The sequence below is a fragment of the Leptosomus discolor genome, chromosome 17 (genome assembly GCF_034619465.1).
Source record: "Leptosomus discolor isolate bLepDis1 chromosome 17, bLepDis1.hap2, whole genome shotgun sequence".
NCBI lineage: Eukaryota > Metazoa > Chordata > Aves > Leptosomiformes > Leptosomidae > Leptosomus > Leptosomus discolor.
Window position 1 is genome coordinate 3,531,862 of NC_141407.1, and position 20,685 is coordinate 3,552,546.

The window sequence follows — 20,685 nt, forward strand, 5'->3', positions numbered from 1 at the left end:
GCACCTCTATATACTTGCCCTGTTCTGGAGGGCTTCCCTGAGCAGAAGCCACTAGCAGAGACAGGACAGTGGGCTCAGTACACCTCCAGTGTGACTCAGCCCAGTCTCTCCCACAAAGGACAGCATCTTTTACCCTTGGCCACTCTCCCACCATCCTTACAAGGGGCTCAAAACCCTCAGGGAGCTGTGCAGCGATGCCAGAGGTCTCTGCAGGGACTCTTGATGCCATCCCTCCCTCCCACACTGTCCATAGGGTCACCCAGCTCTGCTCCTGACACAGCCCCTCAGCTCCAGGGGCGAGCCATCACCATGCACGCCACTGTCCTCTCCATTTGCATGTGTCAGCCATAACATGAAGAGTTTTTATTCACTCAGGGAAAGTTCATAGTTTACTTTCCACCCTGTTTACCTTACATTTTGTGCTGTATTACTGCCTGCTGCATAAATCCACTCCAGTGTACCTGAGAAGCATTTGATGAAACACTGCCCTCTGAAATGCATAGGTTGTAGTTGTCAGCAGCTGTAAGTCTGTCAGCATTCAAAGGTAAATTCATTGTCACAGAGCATTCATTAATCAGCCCAAATACCTCCTCCTTCTTTGTCTCTTCCCTCCTCCTCATTACTGATGTATCATGTGGCAAGTTTCTTGTCTTCACTGTCTCCACTGTCAGAGTGGTGTGAAAGAGTCAAAAACCACACATACATTTATAGGAAAGTCATTTGGGGTGAGGTTTTGTTGCAAGCCGAGCGTTCTAATGAAGTGGATGCAGACAGCCAGTTGTGAACACTCCCGAGCCATTTGATGAGCTTAAACAGCAAGCCAATGAAACCAGCTGGTTGTAATAGCTCTGCTGTGACACCAGGTGAAATGCAGCTTTTCTCCACGAGGCTTCCTATTGAGGCCTTGCATTTCATCAGACATGAAACGAAATGAGACACATGTGATCAGTGAGCACACGTGATTGCAGAGAAAAAGAAAAATTCACTTGCGCCCTGAGAAGCTGGGCTGCTGGGTTGACTGTTCAGTAGCAGCAAGATATCACGTACATCCAGCACAGAGGCCAGCACGCTATGGCAATCAAGTCTAAACTCTTCTTTTACCCACAACCTGGTTTCCCCTCATGATCACTGCACTTAGCACCCTGTTTGTTTGCTCTAAAGTGTTTCTTTTAAATGGTTTTCCATCCTTGACTGGGAATTTCATACAATGGAGAATATCTTGCCTTCCCAGGTTAGGTTGCTCCAACAGTTAATTACCCTCACTGTTAGAAATGTGTGCCCTATTTCCAGTCTGGATGTTGGTTGCCTACAGAGACATTATGTATGCTGAGCACTGGATAACACACACTTCTCTGAATATATTTGCAACTTGATAATATTGCTCTGGTTATTTCTCATACTTAGCCTCTGATCCCTGGCTGGGGTAGATCAGAATCGCTCCGCTCAAGTCAGGGAAGCCGTGCCAGCTGACATGTCTGGATTTGGACCATTATTAACTGCAAGATACAGTTGCTTATGAGTAAAATACCCAGTGTTTTTTTAAATAAGGAGGATAAAAGGTTAAGCTACTGCAGGTATTCATATTTAATCTATTCCAATTACAATATGCATATCACTTTTCAAAAAGGATTTGAGACTTCTCCCACACAGACTTAAATGTGTCCGCATGAAATATCAATGTTTTAGGCTAGGATTTTCAAAAGCACCTTAAGGAAATGAGGCGCCCACTTCTTATTGACTCTCATTGACTTCCCTGATTGGTTTTGAAAAATCCCATCCTTAATCATCGTTGTTATGCCATAAGAAATGGTCTCCCTCATTATCACTGACATATCCTAGATACTGCCAGTACTCACAGCTGCCATGTCTAACCCATAAAATATAATAAAAGAAACCAAAACACTGAGGTTACTCAATGGACAAGTGCTCAGCCTGTTACTGGGAGTGATACTCAAGCAACGTTAAAGTCTTTGCAAGGTCCTTTTACTTAAGCCAGTACCTTGAACATTGCATTTGCGCTTGAGAAGTGGAGCCAGAAGATCCCAGCTGGGCACCTGCCCTGCGTTCAGGCAGCCTCATTTTCTCCAAGGTCTGTGCCCTGCTAGTGGAGAGGGTTACCTGTCTCAAGGATGATTTAGGAGCCAAAACACAGTGCAGGGACTAGCTTGCCATACAAACCAGTGGGCAAAGGGCCCCAGGTGAAGTTTATGTTCCCTCTGATCGTTTGCAAGAATCAGACTCGATCTGGGGTGCACCCAAAGTTGTTCATTTCTGTTCCCTAGCTGACTGCACTGCCTGACTATTCATGTGCCAGCAGCAAGCCAGAGAGCAGCAGTGCTCTCAGAACTGCCTGTACCTGCAGGCATGGTCTAGCAAGACACCAGGATGGTCTTCAGAAGCATTGGAGAGTCAGGAGGTGGCAGGCGTAGGGAGGCTTTCACAAGGCAGCTTGTTGTTGGCATAACAAAAAGTTACTGTAGTCTCTTTTCCACTGTCTGAGGCGCACTGAAACGTTTCCACCTCCAGCTTGGCCCCCTCAGACTCTCCAAGACCCTCCAGGACACCCTCCTACCCTGATCTTTTGGACAAGATCCCAAACGTGTTACTGTCTCCATATTCTCCTGAGAAGCCACACAGACAGAGCAGTGCTTGGCGAGCCTTTTGCATTGGCTGGGGATTATATCACAAGGAACACACCCTGGCAGAAACTCACTGGGAAATCCCCAAGACATGGACCTTTGCCTTTTCCACCCCAAAATCATTACAGAACCATCCTATTCATTTGCACTCATGTCTAACAGCAGAGCGTGCTGCTTAAAGTTACAGGCAGAGTAAGCAAATTTGGGCTGATGTGGGAGTGACTCTTGCTCATGCAAAGGTTCCATTTGGCTTCTCTAGTACCAATCGTGTGAAGAAAAGCTGCAGAGCCTGTTTGGGCCAGAAAAATATATGTCAGCTTCTCGGAATCCTTGCTCCTTCACAGCAGGGTTTCAGGCAGCAAGTACAAGTCTGCTTATTTTTGCTTTCAAATACTGCCAAACCTTTAACTATTGATTATAAGCAAAGGTTCATTAAGAAGGGGAAGGAAGAAGTGGGCTTAGTGAGAATTGCAGAAATCCCAGTTCCATTGCTCAGAGGCCTCTATGGATTAATAGAATTAATTTATCTTGCAGGGCACTAATTGAAGAATGTGCTGAGGTTAAGGACAAGGTCAGCTCTTCATAGTGTAATGTCTCCTACATAATTCACTTACCAAACCATCAAGAAAATCTGTGCAGAGTAATAATGAAGGATGGATGTTCTGCTTCCAGAATCTCAGGGAACATAACCTTGTATTACAGATAACTTTAAGTGAAAGTTGTAGGAAGGTACATGGCAGATGTTTTATCAGATGAGACATTGAGCAGTATCTCATACTTCTTTAAGATCTGCAGTTCCAGATCAGGTCTGGGTAACATATAGAGGGACACTTCTGACCCAGCACAGTGTTTGGTCCCTCTGCTACGCTGCATGAACAGTACATAGCTTGAGCTCACAGCCCTCCTGCCAGGCAGTTGGCAATCTCACCCCTCAGCCCCACGAGGAGCCAATCAATAAAAAACAGCTCAGGAATTGTTACCGTGCTTTGTTATTCCACTAGACTGACTCTGAAAGCGTTGCTAGCTGGCTGCAGCGAACACCCCACAAAACGTACTGGGAAGAAATACTTGGCTCGGGCTTGTTTGCTGGTGGGGGAAGGATGGAGAGAACAAGCTGTGACTGCAGGTGCTGAGGCACTGCCAGCATGACAGCCTTTTAGGCGCCCCCAAGCAGAGTGAGCAGGGGTAGATGCACCACCTCCCCCCAGCCGCCTGGGATTTACCCTGCAGCCTCTTCAACCCATCTCAGGTTTGCCCTCCCAGTGCCAGGCTAGGGCAGATACCTGATGGCACAGCAGAGGGACAGAAAGCAGCTCAAGGGGAATGAAAGGTAAAAAGGATGAGAAGATGAGCCAGGCCAGGGTGAGGCTTTTGTCTTTCTGTGCTTGCAAAGGATAAATGCAGTACAGGCATGGCTGTAAAACTTACTGCTAAGCAGCTACCCTGGTGTCTCTGGTGATGAGAGTATCTCCAGACCCTGGAGCCCATCCTCTGTTCACACAAAGCTGGCCCAACTCTAGCTTTGAAGAGCTGGCCTGCTGGTGGCTATTTGTTTACCAGGCAGGAGGAATCTGCCTCCCTGCTGCTGCTAGTGGCTCCTCCTGCACACATCCTCAGCGATTGCAGTGAGCAGGGTGGGAGATTAATAGTGACCATTAAAGCTGTACCGGACCCCTCTACATACCAGTGCAACACACCAGGCAGATCCTGTATCTGATTTCATACATCAGTTGCTCTTCAGCAACATCTAAACCACTAGAAGTCTTTTCCATTAAAATTAATCAAATATTAAAGCAGGGGCTTAATATTGAATATCCACCCTTGGAGAGACTTAAAAATAAGACATTCAAAAACCTGAGCTACCTAGTCCCCTTTCAGCTCAGTTTTGGGCTAGAGATCTCCAAAGGTTCATTTTAACCTAAGTTGTTCCGTAAGCTACAAAAGCCAGATTCACAGCATGGCAGAGAGGCAGACTAGGTCAGAGAGACTGAATCAGAGAGCTGCATCCTAGGACTGGTTGATCTTCAGAGCTGCCCCACAGAGAGGGCTTAAAAACCTGGTATTGCTATTGGTTATTGTCTTCAGAGCTCCCATGGCAGCTACCCAGGTAACGAATCCAACCAGCCCTGCTCCATTAATGAGCCCTAAGATCAACGATGATGGCACAAGACGAAGTGTCTGTTTTACAGATCTTAAAAGCTTAAGAAAAATGAAAACATGTACAAGGAACCCATATGAGGCCAATTCTACTGAAGATGGAAAACCAGACTCGAAGGTGAAATTTTGTGCCAGAGTTAAATGCTTCTTTGTGACCACATTTCATCTTCCTTCTTTAGATGCATTATGATAAAATCTAATTATAACATTGCACATTTCCCCCCAGACAATGTTCTTTTGAAGCGGCACAACCAATATTTGTTTTAATTTCCTTGTTTTTGTTTGATTTTCTTGTTTGTTTGCTATTTCAGGTCTTATTACCTACACGCTATTTAGATCAGTGCTGATCTGTCTACAAGTTTCTGGATTGTCAGAGGATCCATCCCACCTTCCAAAGAGATGGTATGGGAATGGTCATAGGTAGAGTCTGACAGCAGCTCTCCAGAAGTACAGTTGCTCTTCTGTGAGGTGGGATGGGTGCACAGCTAGGCTTCAGGGCACCCCAAAAGCTTTACCTCAGCTACTTTTACTGTAGTAGGCATTGAAATTACTGAAGAACACCTGCATTAGCACAGCCTGGGTACCACGCATGTAGAACAGCCTTAGGATGCAAGAAGCTATACCTGACTTGCTTGGGAACTGCAGTCCTGAGGCTGTACTAGCACTGCCTTTCATGCTTTTCTACTTGTCCTAGAAAAACCTTTAAAAAATAGTCTTCCAGGTGTTCTGTTCAGCCAAAAGTTGATTTAGCTTGCAAAATTGTTGTAGCCAGCCTGTCAGTTGGCTGTGTTTCTTCACCTCTGACAGCTGTTTGAGAACTTTTAGAGAGCTTGCTTGTGTCTGTGTTGGCCTCAGCACACTTACAGATGATAGAAAAGCCACAGTAGCACTGCTGGCGTTCACCTGTGACCTCTGTATTTAATGTCTTGCCCCTGAGCACATCAAAGATTTGTTCTCAGCCACTACTTTAGATTTTGCAGCACAGAGGATATTTGTGGACAATTTGTGCCACATCTTTTTTCTGTGCTACAACTCTATGAACTTGGTAAACTGTATCCACTGCCATGGCAAGAATAACCCATGGCATAACCCCTAGCTCTGTCCCAGATTAGATTCCTGCGTGGCTCCTGCACCACAGCACTTCCAGCCCTTGAGATAAGGACAGGGCCTGACACTGCCCAGCCCTGGGTCTCTGTGTACTCTCGGCTTCAAATTTTGTCAGACTCCTCCCTGCTGGGAGGTGCAATGTGCACTTCTCTGGCAGCAATGTTCTCACCTAGTCAAAGCTTACCCTTTCTTAACACATCAACTATGTACCTACTGCCCCATTCCCCTGGGATGCCTGCCAGCAAGCACAGGCAACACACACCCACGGAGTTGCCCTTTCAGTTAGCAGCTTACAAAGCACCTGGTTCATGTCACACAAGAAGTGCAGCATGGTTTCTTTGTCTGTTTTGGGGTTTTTTGAAGTTGTTTTTTTCAAGTACTGTGGAGTGTTTCGTGTGCTGACACCAGGTTCTTTCAGGGTAGCCTGGGATCTGCTTCTGCCCTTCACAGTTTCTCTCCTGAACTCAGAGTCCTCTTGGCTCAGCTCACCTTTTCCACCCTGGGGCGGTTCACAGCTGAAAGGTTCTCCCTGCTCTGAAACTGCTCTTCTCTTTTTTTCTGCCTAAAGTTTTGCTGCAGGTTAATGAGTCCATTCATACAATTCCCCATAAAACCTCGACCGTGTTCAGTGGTGCTCCTGCCCATGCACACTGGTAGGACCTGGGTCTAGGTAGCCAGCAGCAAACTGCGTGATAAGCTGATGCTTGGAAGCTGCTACGCCTGGGGCCTGGAAGAGCCTCTCTTCCTCCTGCCCACCAGGAGAGGACAGGCCCCAGCAGACCTCTCCCCTAGTTTTTAAAAAATATGTTTTCCTTGGTAGTATTTTTCTCTCCCATAGAAACACCATTCCTCAGCTGTTTTCTTCCTCTCCCAGACCACTTTTTTCAAGTGATTTCGTTTTCTACTTGTTGAAACCAAAGTTCCCTTTTAAAGATTTTTCTGCTTTCAGTGGAAAGTCAAAACTTTGTGCAAGTCTCTCTGCTCAGAGAGAATACTGCAGGCCAGTACTGTTTCTGTCCTTGCTGCTTTTTCATCCTTGCTGTGTGGCTTTTCTGTTTGTTTTTTTTTCATTTCTCTTTGCCAACTGACATCCTACCCCAAAGCAATGTGTGACTTGTGCCCTTTCCAAGGGCTTCACTGCAGTCCCTCCTTCATTCTGCATGGTTGAAATGATCAGCAAGTGAACAGTTAATGCTGCTGATGTTGGAGGTGGTGCCTCAGACAAAGGGGAGGAAGCAGTTGCTCTTCTGAGTTAAGTCAGGTTTTCTGCATGTTCAAGCTGTTGGCACAGCATTGCTCTGTTCCCATTTGAAAGACTGGGGCCGTGAGCTTTCCCAGTCACAACGTGGGCTTGCACTTAGGTAGACATGGGTTTGAAACACAGGTTAGATACACCAGCTGGCACCTTGCTGCCTGCCTTATGTACTTCGTTGCCCTAGAAGTGTGGAAATCAAGGATGTGATAGAAGCCCTTCTACCATTCAGTCAGTCTAGGAAGAGTGAAGGAAGTATTTCTGTGACCTGCTGCCCTTCTGGAGAGACACAGGAATTACCAGCTGCACAAAAACTGGTTAACTTGCATTGATTTTGGCTATCCTGGCAAGAACACTTAAGTAAAAGCTGGCACTGTGACATAGATTGGACCTTCTTAAGGGGTCCAGCAAAGCAGGTATATAGACTAATAATCTAAGATCAACATATAAATTTGGCATACATATCTTTGACCCTGAGCTGACCTGGCTTGGTAGTGACCAAGACCGTTACCTTCAGTCCTTTTCTGGCTTGCACAAAGTGAGTTGGAGTGACTCAGGACTCTGGTGTACATCTCCAAGACCCTGTTGAGGGCAACTAAATGTCAGGTGACATTTAATCAGTCCAATTTAAGCTTGGACCAACATGCAGGATGCTAGGAGCAACAGTCCTACATAGCTGGTTGATCTTCCTGGCCCTATGAGCTGCATATCAAGAGCTTTATATGCGTGAGAGCCACAAGATGCATGTCATCTTTCTCAGAGGGCCAAAGGGAAGTGGGTGTCTGTGCCTGGTTGTGGTCATTTGGTGTCTGGCGGGGTTTTGGTAGCGGGGCAGAGGGCTACAGAAGTGGCTCCTGTAAGAGGCTTTGAGAAGCTCCCCCAGCTCCTATTTCAGACCCACCTCTGGCCAAGGCCAGGGCAATGGTGCCTCTGCAAATACCTATTTAAGAGTGAAAGAACCTGTTGATTTGAGTTTTGTGTTTGTCTGTGTTGGTGAGCGGGTGAGCGAAGGGGGATGGGAGAGAGCCAGCGCTGCGGACACCCCGGTCAGGGAGGCAGCAGAGGGGGGCTGTGCCGGAGCAGGGGTTCCCCTGCGGCCCGCGGGGGGGTGGCGGCTGAGCCCCTGCAGCCCCCGGAGCCCAGCGGCGGCCCAGAGGTCGCCCTGCAGCCCGCGGAGGGCCCCGGGCCGGAGGAGCAGGGCCCGGGCCCGGAGCAGCCGCGACTGCGGCCGCGCTGGAGCCGCCGGTCGGTGGGAGGGCGGCAGCGCCGGGAGGGCCCCGCGCTGGGGCGGGCTGGGGAGCTGCGGCCCCGCGGGAAGGACTCGCGTTGGGGCGGTTCCTGGAGGGCTGTGTGCTGGGAGAGGGCCCCCAGGGGGGGCAGGGGAGGGGGCGAGGGCCCCTCTGCCTGCGGGGGAAGGAGCAGCGGAGACCCCTTGTGCCGGCCGGGCTGGGACCCCCATTGCTGCCCCTGCGCTGCTGGGGGGGCAGAGGGAGCAGAGCTGAGCCCGGGGAGAGCAGAGGGGTGGTGATGGGGGAAGGTGTGTGGTATTTCAGACCGGGTTGTGTCTCTTGTTATCCTTGATGGTGGTGATTGTTTGTATTAAATTGATGTCGTTATCCCCAAGTTGAGTTTGTCTTTTGCCCATGACCATAACTGGTGAGTGAGCCCTCCCTGTCCTGTGTCTCGACCCTCAAGTCTTTTCGTTTGTATTTTCTCCTCCCCATCCCTCAGGGGACGGGGTAGGGGTGAGGGAGAGGCTGCAGGGGGGGGCTTTTGTTGCCAGCTGGGTGGGCTCAAACCACGACACTGGTTCACACCCCCAGGTGACAACATCTTGCAGGGACCTTAGGGCCCCACAGTGGAGCAGGATTGGCCAGATATTGAGCAGGGTGCAGGGCTGGTCTCTCTAGAAACCCATTTTTGTCATATAAGCCACCTCTGCTGCTTCATTCTGGGTTTTCCAGCAACTGTAGCACTGGTGCAGGCCTGTTGATGGCCAGGCAACAATACAGAAGTAGAAGCCGTGTTGCTCATGAGCCGGATGACAGTGAGAAGCTGGGCCGTGTCTTACACAAGTGCCAATTCTGTGATCAGAAGTTTCATGGTCATGCACAACGCCTGTCAGGATGCATGAATTTCTCAGAAAAGCAAGCTGCTAGCCAACAAGGTTATAGCGATTAAAAAAAGAGGTCTGTGCCTCTTAATGCAAATGAGTGCACATTAGTCACCTTAATCCTGCTGGGCCTCAGACAGCAAATTTCAACAACTGCACTGTTGTCCTATTATTAGAAGTACCATGATTTTCAAACCACTCTCCTCATGCTTTTTAGACCTGAACCATGATTTTCAAGTGCTTGGACTTGTCAGTACTGCTGTTAGCCGGATAAGAGAGGAGTGCATGGGAGAGAAGGGATGAGAAAGGAGCAAAATTCATCATGGACATTTCTCATGCAAATGACCACCTGCAAATAGATCAAAGTTTCAGCATGTCCCATGAAACTAGAATGTGTTTCATAATGTGTCAGGAACATTTCAGACAGCCTTTTGCCAATGGCAGATCTTATAATTAGAGGTTAGGAAGTGTCTCAGCTCATTGCTCTGCTCTGGCTGGCATCACACCCACAAGACAGCTCTGTCAACTCTTTACTTCAAAGGGACAAGACTTACCTGTTATTTCAATATCAATGAGACGTTAGCTGATGTCAACAAAAGGTCAGTTCCAGCCTATAAGTAAAACCCTGTTATTAAAATTTTTATTAGGTTTAGTTGGTTTATTTTTTTTACTAAAATTGTTTAGAAGGTAATTAAGTCCCATTGGTGCCTGGAGTGCTTAGAAACAGAGAAGAGTTCAAATGCTACCAAATCTATCTTCTCCTCTGCCTTAAATTCAGAGGAAGAATTGTAATGAAGACGCATCAACCTGTATTCTCCAGTACTGTGCAGTAAAATAATGCCTTTTTACACTCCTCCCTGCAAAAGACCAGATGTCTTTTGCAGAAATCCTCATACCTCTTTCACAGCTGGGGACTGAACTCTCAGATTCTGGCCCCAGATGGCAGGATGGATGCCCAGGTGCAGTGCACAAAAGAGTTGTCCCTAAAAAGTGTCTTCCGGAAACCCAGCTTGCGTTTTGGGCTCGTGACTCTTGGAGGTGCAAGCCTGCACTTTAGGGAAGAGAAGGAGCAAGTACTGTGCAAGCTAATGAACAAACTAGTTCTGGTAGCTACAGAGGCAAAACAAAAGTACCGCTAACTACTAATATTTAAAGTGCACAAGACTTTTTTCAGAGTTTTCCAGTACAGCTCATTATAGTGCTAACAAATATATGCAATGCATAGAAGACAATTCATCTCAGCAGTGTGATTGCTATTACCCACATTCTGCTTTCTCTCTTATTGACTTGTTACCCTATATTTGTAATAAATAGAAAATTGCTCAGTTCAATATTTGCCTTCCCCAATATCAATCACTGACTAATCTTTTATTTTTCTCTCCCTCTTTCCTCCCAGATTGTTAGATCTGGTAATTTATCTGATAAAATACTGTCCATTTCATTAATCCAGAAGACACAGGAAAGTGAAGTGGTGAATTCAAAAAGAGACGATAATTTCACTAATCCAGTAGATGTGTGATAACAAATTCATGAACCTGATCACAAATTTACGCGAGAAGAATGTTAATGATGTCAGGGAGTGGAATGTACTCTGGTAGTTTCAAACTGATGGTTTGAGACTACAAACTTTATCTCCATGAGGATACCTTTGCAACCTCTTTATGGGCTAGAGAAGGCTTGGGACTGCAAAACTGGAAGCAGGTAAAAGAACGGAGTCTGAGGAATTATTTGCTTTCAAAAAACACCGGACACCCTCCAGTCTTAAAATCAGTATGCAGGGGGATCACTCTGACAACCTGTGGAACCCGCTTGTTGCAGGATACTATTGATAGATAGATTCCTGCTTAAAAAACCTCAAAGGCTAGGCATTGACCTCATAAAAATAACCACTTCAGTCCAAGTTGTGTATGCTGTCGCTGCCTCTCCTCCCAGACAACACAGGAACAATGGAAGAGTCCCAGAAAAACATGCTTTTTTTGCAGTAGGGTGTCATAGCAGGAATTTTTTTGCTTTGTTAGGACATATATATGAAATCTTCCACAGAAGATAACTTGGTAAACTATGCAGGAGCAGAATGGATGGGAGCTTTTAGGTAGTCTAGGAGCTCCTTTGAAGCACTCACAGGCTAACCAGGCAAAGTAGTGCTATGTAGCTGTAGGTTTTCTCTCGTTTTATATAATCAGATGTGTGTGACGGCTGTCAGATGATGAAGAAAAAAGACCCTTGCTAGCAAGTCATGATTCCTCTTCTAATAGAGACCAAACAAGCAGGAGCTTCTGAGGAAGCTGCTGGGGGAGCTTCCACTTGGAGACAATCTCTTGAAAATGTGCTGTTTTCCTAAGGATCACTGGTCTTTGTACCTGCTGCCTCCTTCCACTCCACACTCAGCCTCTTTCGTATTTTACTATAAACAGCCAAGGAATTCAAAAGCCACTGGAAGGCGCAGGAATAGACAGAGGCAGAGGTATAGCGCAGTCTCATGCAGCGCCTTTTTTTTTCTTCTAGAAAATTGGGTAAACCTGGGGGAAATGCGGTAACATGTTAATAATCTGGCCACTAGTGCAGAGAAACTGGAACAATGTGTTCAAATGGTGGGCTTGACAGGGAAAAAAATATTTTCTTCGCTATAATAAAGAGTAGAACCTATAACTCTTTGTGCAGTTTAATACCACTATTAAACCAACAAGACTAAATGTTTGCATGCAATCTGAATATGTTGCAGAATGACCAATGCCCAAAGCCTGAGTGGCTTCAGAGTTTTTGATTAATCAACAGAATAAAACCAGGAAAAGCTATTTCCCCATATGTGCCTGAATTAGTGGAGCATTGCCAATTTGAAGAGAAATTAGAGGCACAGGGGGGTTGCGCTTTGTAGGTACATACGCTGTAGAATGAGGCAATCTAAAAATGGCTATTTACAGAGGCTGACTTGACCCTAAAGCATGCACTAGAAATTGCCACATCAGTGAAGATGCCTACTAAACATGCCAGGATGGTGCAGCATTCTAAGATCCGTGCAAGCAATAGGGTCAGGCGTAAATACAGCTCAGGCAACACCCACTGTGTACTTTTGCTGTGAGAAAGAGTTTCTCAATGCAAATGATTATCGATTTTCCGACAATCTTGTAGAAACTGCAATGAATTAGGGCACCTGCAGTAAATGCGGAGGTCAGAGCGTAATCATGGCTTTCAAAAGACACTTCCCGAGGATTTCAGAGTCCTTGTTTGCTGATGATAGGCTAAAGATCACTGATTATGTTGTACAGTTTCCAGCTTTCACGTTTAAAGAAGAGGAGTGAGATGTGGCTGACAAATGGGAGGAATAAACCTTGAGTGAATCTTGTCTGGGGTCTGCTCTCTGGGTAGCATCTCAACAGGATAATTCAGCCACCTCAAAGGAGTGCAAGAACTCCTGCATTTCTAAAACCATCCAAAAGAAAACATTTCTGCGAGATTTCAATCATGACGTCTCCTAAGAAGACCCGGCCAATGCTAGATAGGTTATGATTTTATTTAGCTATATCTTGCAACCCTCCAAGGATGGAGATTTCTTCTGTGCTGACTTGATCTGAAACTGCCCCATTCTCCTGGTGAAAATATTTTCCCTACTGTCAGCTCTGCACCTCCCAAGCTGAAATTTGATGGTTTTATAATAATCAATGTATATAATATGTCATAAAATGATTTAATTATGGTATTCCTGCTTGCTCCCTAATAAAACCCTTGGTTTCACTGCTTATAACCCTGGTCAGTGCAACCTGTTTAGGCTCTTGTTTCTCTCAGTGTCAGGGACCCACAGTCAATGCACAGCAAAGCTTCAGAGAACTAACATCTACACTGAGCATATGAAAACTGATGACTTTGAAAGGCTTGCAAAACGTCACCACTATATTTCTTTTACAATGTCCGTGTTTTGCTGAAATTGTTCCTAAAAACATCCCTGTTGAAGTGGATGCCTGCATGCAAATGTTTCAGCCCAGGCTGTTCAGCACATTATATGCAGTTTACACAGAATGTGGGGAGTTGGGCAGTTTAGAAAACATATATTGCTTTTGCATGCCTGGTCGTCCCCAGATGTGCTACTGAGTACCTGGTTCAAAGGTAGCACAGGCAGGGGTATGGAAGAAGTACCTGGGATAGTCAGAAATGCTGTTATTCAAAGGGTGAGAGGTATTTACTTTGCATGGTTTATGAAAGTGCTTGTCTTCTCTAAAGAGAAATGACTGTTCCCAGTATGAAGTGTCACAGGTGGGAGCTCCCATCTGGCTCCCACAAAAGTCAATGTGTGTCATCCAGCTGATATCCCCCTGCCATCATTTGGGAAAGTGAACTATTATCACAGCCTCCTATATGAAAGGAGACTGAATGAGCTGATGTTTGCATAAATACCTAAACTTTTCTGCGGTCAGGTGAATGAGGACAGTATTTCCTGAAGTTTGGCAGTTCCATGATCTGATATGCTGGTGGATATCAGAGGCTCAGGGGGGCCTCTGAAGCAGTTCTCTGAAAATCTGAGTCTTGGGTACCTGTGGTGCGTTGGCAAGCTAAGATTGAATGAAACAAAGCAGACAGTTTGGATGTCGGGAGCCTCCTAGAAGACAAAATCATGATGCATTGACATAGTCTGCTATGCACTTCAGCAGGCTAGCAAGCAGGGGCGAGGAAAGACTTTTTTTTTTGTTGTTAGATCTATCAATAAAATCTGTGTGGAAAACCCCTAAACTTGAAGTTCCCTAAAAGCTTCCTTTTGAATCATTTTCCCTTTTTAGCTATTTGATACATATCCATACCTACTGGTTTCCACAGTCCAGAAACAGGGAAATACCGAGATACCAGCTATTTCCGTGAAATCTTGAATATGAGAAATAATCAATAAAAATGAGCCCTCACATTTCAGGAGCTGTCCGGCACTATTTCATGAGCATTTGTGGAGATGGACAATGGCCCAGAAGTTAATTTAGCCCCTTCTTGTTCTCATTAGCCATGCAAATCCACCACATGACTGTTAAATGCACCCAAAGGATGCTTTTTCTGAGCCCTCTCTGCTGATCTCCTGGCAGCCTGTGCTCCTGTAATAAACAATAGCTCCCCACGTTTCTGAACACAGAGGTTTATGATGTTGCAGGGAAAGGTCTGTATGGCTGCAGTCTTGTGTGTGACTGACAGGACCCCACCATGGGGCTGAGCGTTAGCACTGACCTGTGCTGGTGCTGCCATAAAGCCCATGACGGCAGCAGAAGAGAGTTTCTGGCTTCAGAAAGCACTCTTTTTGTCTCTTGCACTCAAAACAGGCACATGTTCTCACCACCTTGGTATTGCTCACAATTACAGGGCCATGAAGACATGCCTGAAACAGCTAGAGTGGCTGCTGGGAGCAGCTGTACCCTCACCAGCACCATGCTGGATGAAAGTGGGTGTCCCAGTTGCCCCAGCTGGGCTATTCTGGTGTATGAGCTGCCACAGATCCCTCTGCCTGGCGTCACATTTTTCTGGGAGCGTACATCAAGAGTGGCCTGGAGCCCTCAATACGAGAAGGACATGGACCTGTTGGAGCGGGTCCAGAGGAGGCCACGAAAATGACCAGGGGGTTGGAGCATCTCCCCTATGAGGACAGGCTGAGAGAGTTGGGGTTGTTCAGCCTGGAGAAGAGAAAGCTCCGGGGAGACCTTATAGTGGCCTTCCAGTGCTTAAAGGGGGCTGCAGGAAAGGTGGGAAGGGACTGTTTACAAGGTCACATAGTGATAGGACGAGGGACAATGGTTTTAAACTAGAAATGGGTAGATTTAGACAGGATATTAGGAAGAAGTTCTTTACCATAAGGGTGGTAAAGTACCAGAACAGGCTGCCCAGAGAGGTGGTGGAAGCCCCATCGCTGGAGGCATTCAAGATCAGGCTTGATGGGGCTCTGGGCAATCTGATCCGGCTAAAGATGTCCCTGCTCACTGCAGGGGAGTTGAAGTAGATGACCTTTGGGGGTCCTTTCCAGCCCAATGCTTTCTATGATTCTATGATTCTAACTATGTTGAACAAAGCTCTTCTCTGGTCTTCTTGCCAAGGCAGTCTCAGCTGCAGGGCTGGGGTTGAGCCAGTATAGCCACCAGTGCATACCAGTGCCCACCTCCCATCTGGGAGCTGGCAAGTACAGCTGCCACTGCCAAAATCCTGTTGTCTATGTGCATGTGAGTGGGAGGGCCAGTTGTCCAGGAGGGATTCATGGGAAGCTCCCGTGGACACATCCAACCCCAAACCATAGCTTGGGGCCATGAGGACAGACCTTTCACAGCACACGTTATCAGAAGACATTGGCATCACTCGGTGTGGAACCCAGGAAGGGGGTGATACCCTGCGATGTGATATCTCTGAAGAGCCACTGTGTTTCCAGAGGCTTAAATGATGCCTGTCTGCATCTGCCCATGACCTGCCCCTGCCCTGCCGAGCAGGGCCAGCAGGAGAGCATGGCTCTCGCCTTTCCCAGCACCAGCTCTAATTGCTGGGTCTCTCACTGTCCTCTCTTTGCAGATGGCACTTCTCACTCTCAGCTAAACCATTTACTGTGTAATCTTCTCATTTCAGAGCAGATAAAAATACCAGTTAACATCAAGCAATTGTGGTGTTTGCTTTATACTTATTAAAAACCACTTTAGTACGATGTTAACCTTCAGACCCTTGGCGCTGCCTGACACCAGCTGTTGTGGGAAGTAAAGACCCCACATAAACAAAAAGGTCACGCCCCCCAGAGCAAAAGCAATGCTGCACTTTATTAATAAAATCTTGAAGTGTGGTATCATTCTCCCGCCCACCCTGCCAGAAATTTAACACCACAACACTTCAGTCAGCACAAAAGACAGACACGATATTTTCTAATTGATAGAATATCTATTGAAAACCTATTTAGACACTTTAATGGGATCACAGGAACACCGTGCCAATCTGTGGAGGTGGAGAGCTCATCAGAAACTTTAATACTTTCCATATGCACAAGAAAATATGATTTGCAGAGATATCTTCCTAGTTTCATCCATCTGCCTCACCAGGCTATTCCTTTTTGTCTCTTATTTATGGTTGTAATCTTGATGCCACAGTTACTGTACACGATCTGCTGTATATTTCTCTTACTCACTTTGAAATTGCTCTTTTCAGCTTATATCTGAAATCATTTATTTGCCCACAAAATAACCAGGCCCTGAACTATTTCCTGGCAACCAGTTTTGCAGTGCCTAAGATTTTTTTTCTGTAATGGTGTATGTACATCCTTTATTGTTGCATTTAACTGCTTATTAACAATTCATAGAATCTTAAGTGGCTGAAAAAAACAGATTCTTGAGCTAAATATTTCTCGAGTGTCTTAGCCCAGAGTCCTTCTCTGCAAGTGTAAGCTTCACAGTGGAGGAGAGCATGGCTCGAAGTTCGTATTTCCAGGGTTACTGCATTTTTTAATTAACAGTGTAGTTAATTCATGTTCAAAAGAAAGTGACATAGCTGCTCAGGGGCTGCTGTAACAAACTAAAAATAATTTCGTACAGTATATACTTTGATTTTACCAGTCTTCATATTATAGTGACTGGAGACTTTGATGATGAGCATCCTGATCTGAAAACGTGAGGTTCCTATGCCTATCACCTTCATCACATGTATGGGCCACTCTGAGTCCTAACTTGGCAAATTACAGTCATATTGAGGCTGTATTTAGACTTAGCAGCACATGAAGACCCTCAGGACATGCTTTCTCCCTCGTGCAATCATCTGCATGGCACAGGCAAGGATGACTGAGGCAGGGAAAGGCAGTGACAACCTCTGCGACTGCAGCTCAGGGCGCTGACACCCTGGGGCTCCCTGTGAGCAGAGGGTGCCTGGAGAAGAAGGTCTGGGATGACCTCCCCATTGCAGGGCACTGAGAAACATTCTGTTTCTGCTCGATTTCACGGAGTTCAATTGTCTGACTAAACAGTGGAAAGGCAACTGTTTAGATGTTAAAATATTCCCCTTCTGCAGAGGACTCAGAGAGTCCCCAGTGCATGTTTGTGCACCATTTGAGTGAACAAATAATTAGAAATTTCTAAATATTTAGAGCTTAGGATATATCTAAACCCAAGAAGCTGTCTGCAACGGCCTCTGTCAGCATCCTCCATGGCTGTCAGCCTTGGCAGCGTGCTGCCACCTCGCCTCTGGACAAGCCCTTGGCCAGCAGCGATACACAGGGTGCAAGGGGCTCTGCTTTTTAGTTAGTTGTTAGTCCAGTTAATTTGACTGTCAGAAGCAAAAAGAAGAATTTTAAGTTGACTGTACACTCATTGGCCTTTAAGTGTGCAGCCCTTAAATTTTAAGTACTTTCCAAGCAACAGCTGAACCTTTCAAAGAAATAGCAGCTTCTCTACAAGCTTGTTTCTTCCACCAATTGCAGGAGTGAGATGATGCGATACAGAGGCCTCTGGGGCTCTGACACTTACTTAATTGTCCTCACATTGAAAAGCCGATCAATTTGGAGACTCTCCCTGGGGGGTCCTCCCTTTATCTTGATCTCTTCTTTGTTTCATTGTAGCACACGATTTCACGCACATCCCTCCCAGCATGGTAAGTTCAGGAAATGCATTTGTCTCCGGCTCCATCAGACTGTACTGCTGATGTATGAGCAGTGGCACCAGTGGTTCAATAACTGAGGATGAGTCTGTGAGCAGGGGGAACCCGTGTTTACTGCCACTGACTGTCAGGCAATGCAAACTGCTTTACGTCTCCATTGCATCCATAATACCCGCTGTCAAGAGATGCTCTACAGAAATGTGGTCAAAGGAAAGAAGAAAGATTTCCAGTGTCATTCTCCCAGGGAGAAGGGTTGGTTCTAGCCAGACGCCTGTCCTGGGAGGCCAGAAGGGACAGTTTAACATCACCTGGCGTCAGTTCCTGTGTATGACAGAAAACTACGTTAGGAGAAATAATAACAATATTTCTACATGCAGCACTTGGATCAGTGGGACTCCCTGGAGAGGAAGCACAGCAGTGAGCAGGATGGGCAGAAAGAGGTGCTGTGGCTGCGGGAAGGATGCTACAATCCTTGGTGCTGCTGGAAGAAAAAGTGGAGTGGAAAAGTTGTCACCAGAGGCCTTTGCTGTGAGTAGACCCAACCTGTGAAAGCTGGCGAGAGTAACTAAGCTGGACTCCTCATCCTTGGTGATAGCCTGGTGGGCTTCCAGTTCAGTACTTTTGATGATCTCAGATAGTCTGAGGCAATCAGCTGTCCTGTGCTTTTGTATTTCAGCTAGTGAAAGAGAAGCAGCGAGGAATGCCTGGTCATTCCTCACGGGCTTGACACCTCTCTGTCCATCATATGGGCATGGTGTGGTTGAGCTTCCATGCTGGCACACGTACACAGTGCCAAAGTAGACACCAAGGTGAGGGCTCTGTGCAGGCTGGTGAGGGAGTCTGGTTTGTTGTGAGCTGTTCTCCAGTGGGGCTTATATCCTGATGGGTTTGATTCTACCCTTGGCATTTTGAGCACCAGCAAGTAGTGCCACACGAACTTTAATAGTTCTGGTCGTGTGAGGCAACGGCTACTACATCTGAGCCTGAGTGGCCTCGACAAAGATAGAAATGGCCACCGAGATGAGCCTCAATAGCTTAGAAAGGGAACAGAGCAATGGGGTGCTGATCATGCCAGAGCTGATTTAAGAATCAGATGTAATTTTGCCAACACAGTTTCGTTTGGACTTGATCTTAGATTGAAGCAATTTGTTTCGAAAGAGATTCCAGATACCTTAAATGGTGAATATTCTTGCATTGATTAGAGGAGAAAGTGGTTCAGGTCTTACAGCCAGAAACAGAGGAGGTTCCAAGCTTCCCACTTGTGGAGGCCTGATTTTCTTCTTGTAAATCTTGTGATGAGACAGACTGGTACCCACTTACCTGCTTCCCAGCAGTCTGATCCCAGGTTACAGCGGCACCGTATCAAAGCTGTCCTTGGGCCCAGGCAGTCAAAGCACCAACAGTGGGGAAGAGGCTGCAGACCTGGCTGTTGTACTTGGGGACCTGAGCGCAGTCAACATCTTAAGCTCAAAGCGAGCCTTTCCTCCAGACATCCCATGGTAACAAATGCCAGAGCAAAGGGTGACTGTGAAGGGAAAACAGAAGCTCCCAAGAGATATCACAGTGACTTTTCAGAGCCAAAATAATTTTATTTGTGGGCTAGAACAGTTCAGAACTGAAAAGCAAAAAGCTTTTTTAATTCAATTTTTTAATAACAGTAGTCATGTTAGTGGCAGAGAGGGAGATGTATAATAAAAAAGTGAAACCAGGTTATTGCTTAGCTTCAGTATACATGAGAGAGTCTGTGGGCTGTTATTGACAGACTGTTCCTACATTGATCTGTCAGTCTGACTGCAACCATCCCAAAATGACAGTCCAGGTATTGTGCCTGAGTCCACATTTGTTTATTTGCACAGCAGCCACACAGGGAAGTCCTGACCTGTGGTGGAGACTTCTTGGGTGAGGAACCAGTATAAATAATAATGAATAAGAAAGACTGGTGCTTTGAAGTCAGTGCAAACTCTCTCTTTAGGCTGTTAGCAGAACCCCCAAAACCTCACTTCTTGCTTTTGTCTCCTGGAGATACCACTTGTCATGCAATGGGTCTTTCATCTCAATAGGACTTTTATCTTCAAACATATCAGATCTTTGAAGAACTGGAAAACATTAACAGGCAGGGAGAAACTTTATTCTAATTTGCTGGATGTAAGAGGAAGAAGAAGATGCAGCCATTTTAACGAGCGGAGACTATGTTTGGACGAAGGCTCCTGTTCCTAAAAACTCATTGAGTTCTTCTCAGTGCCATGGTCCATGGTCCACTACTAAATCATGCTGAGGAGTATCCAGGCTGTGCTGTACTAATATCACTGCGTGTATTGGCACCTTCGATAGTTTTGATGTTGATATTCTGCACTAAACTTCAATCAAGAAGCCTGTAATGAAGGAAGCTGTGTAACTGCAACCCCCCAACGGACAGTGCTGCTGTTCCATACTAACGAGCTGCAGCAAAATGGGTCATTATTAACAGCGATGGGGAGGTAATGGTCATGCTGCAGGGGAAGCTGTGCAAGTAGGAAGCTCTTTTTTGTGCCTGCTCCGAAGACCAGCTTCTAGAAGAGTGTTTGTGGCTATTGTTGACACAAAAAGTAGCAGAAAAGCGTCTTTGATGTAGCCAAATGCCATGTGGCATTAAGGAGCCTTAATCAAAAATAGAAGGAAATAATAATTTCCTGCTTCGTTCTGAATTTGAAGTGAAGAGGTCTCTCAGTTGCAAGCTGAGGAGCCAACTTCAGCTATGGTGTTCCTTCAGCTTTACCAAAATCGGCGCAACGTGGTGCCCGACGGCTTACGGTGAGGAATCACAAATAGTGTCACTATGTTTATCTGAGGACCAGTCTCCT